The sequence below is a fragment of the Coenobita brevimanus genome, chromosome 62 (assembly GCF_032717465.1).
Source record: "Coenobita brevimanus isolate Jiangsu-jjx chromosome 62, ASM3271746v2, whole genome shotgun sequence".
NCBI lineage: Eukaryota > Metazoa > Arthropoda > Malacostraca > Decapoda > Coenobitidae > Coenobita > Coenobita brevimanus.
The window spans coordinates 26487906-26490334 of NC_137015.1; positions in this window are offsets into that span (position 1 = coordinate 26487906).

Consider the following 2429-nt stretch of genomic DNA (forward strand, 5'->3'; position numbering starts at 1 on the left):
ATGGATCCCTTGCCCTCAGTGCAGCCGAGACGCTACCTGCGGCACTTGTGGTAAGACGTGCTAGAATAAAGACAGGAGAACTTGAGAACGTTCCGAAACCTCGTTGAGAAGCGACCTGGGCATTTGGTGGGAGGGGGAGGAGGGAGAAGAGAGGGAGGAAGGCTAGGAGGAGGGGGAGAGGGAGGGTGGAGAGGACTTGCTACACCGCCTGCACATGCCACATCCCTGACACACCCACCATGCCCATTGGGCACAAAGCACTGGAATCTATCACAGGGCACAAGGGTAGTACAGTAATTGAACCAACGGACCGTGCAACTACACCTGCCTCACAGTCACTGAGGTCCTGAGGGTTGGCAGCGAAGACAGGAACAGCCGCGAGCAACAGACAGACAGACAGCGTGAGCACAGCTATGGTGTAGCTATGGAAGAAGACTTGGGTGTAAAGGAACAAGGCGGACGAACACCCTGAATCCACCAGTCTGACCGGTACGTGGAATGCTGGTATTATAGCCCTTTTGCTTCTCGAACTGCGCTCTTGTCTGTTTATGTGAGAGTTCTCACCCACTCTCTCTCTCTTCCACACTGCCGCCACAACTGCGTCTCAGGTCCTTTTATTCTTGAGTCAACCCTTGACCTCTGACCCCAGCCTTGTTTCTGACGGCCGCTTCTGGTGTCGGACAAAGTCGCTATGCACAGCCAAAGTTTTTAACCAAAGGGCATGAAATTTTACTCAGTTATAGATGTTCACCCCAGCAAGGTTTTGGGAAGGGTGAAACCACTGAGGGTCACACATCACGGGGGAAGGGGAAGGCTTCGAGGCATCCAGCGAAATTATACATGGCCACAGTTTACAACCTATGAGCACAAGCCCTTTTGTTTATGCTAAGAAGAAGGAACCAAAGGCCAGGAGCCCAAACCATTCCTTCCAGGAAAAAAAATAAAAAATACAACAGAAAGCCAAATTCAAGATCCGTTTATTTCAGTCTGCATAGTGTTAGGTGTTTATCCAGGCCACATATTACGCAGGTGGGACCCCTTATGACCTCCCCTATGGATGGGTCTAACCCCCAGGGGGGGAGTGTGAGTTTTTACATAAGAGCATGATATTCTCCGAAATGGTAAACCATTACTTGGGTCACATTTTAAGCAGCGTGAGACCCCCAAAAGGGCAGTTCCCAACGGACCGGTGGAGGGGGAGGGGCCTGACCAAAGCCTTTTTGTATGGACATGGGTTTTATTTTAGGAACACGAAATATTATATACTGGTAGACGATCACCCCGACAAGGTTTGAGGCAGAGTGAGATCTTGAAGGCCATCCTTATGGGGACAAGTAAATAATTACATCTTTACCCTTATTTCAGGGTCTGTTCGGCTATCAAAGGTGTCACCGATCTTTTTCCTTACCAAATTACTTCTTTTCGCTTTATTGCAGGGTTGGGTGCGGCTAACAAAGGTTTCAGTTGTCTTGTTCCTCCACAGGGATGAAGCATGTGGAGGGGATGCCAAATAGCCAGGCCTCTAAGAAGAAGAAAACGAAGATTTAGAAGAATAAGGATATGAAGAAGAGGAGGAAGAGGGGAGTAGTAGTAGAAGTAGTAGTAGTAGTAGTAGTAGGAGGAGGAGGAGGAGGAGGAGGAGGAGGAAGAGGAGGAAGAGGAAGAAGAAGAATGGGTCAATTTACTGCTCCGGCAAGGCACGAGTTCATCTCCAAACCTTCCTAAAGGCACCTTAGACACGAAGAAGCTGCCTCGGACGGGCTCACGACGCGACACAGGTCGTGTGGTCAATAACGAACGCACATATATTCCTGCGATGTGGCTGGAAGGAGAGAGAAAAAGAAGAACTAAAAGAATGATGATGATCATGATCATGATCATGATGATCATGATGCCAGCAGCAGCAACAATAACAACAATAAAAACAACAATGATTATAGTAATAGTAATAATAATAATAATAATAATAATAATAATAATAATAATAATAATAATAAAATATCATCAATATAATGATAATAATAATCTATCTATCTATCTATTGCCAGACGCCTCAATCCCGTTTGGGGTGGCCACAAATAAATCGCCTCCAAGTCGCCCTGTCCCCTGCCATTTCACTGCCCTGCTCCAAACTCACACCCCCCTCTCTCATATACCTCTCCACCCCAGCCCTCCATCTCATCCTCGGCCTCCCCCTCCTTCTTCCCCCCTCCACCTCACTCACATACACTCTCTTCGTCAGTCTTTCACCCTCCATCCTCTCAACATGGCCAAACCACCTCAGTGTGTTCCTCATAACGCTTCCTATCACATCCACATCCACACCACAACGCTCCTTTATATCCTCATTCGTCAGCCTGTCTCTCCATGTGACTCCACAGGCTTCTCTTAAGTAACTCATTTCCACTGCTCTCACTCCTGACTTGTGT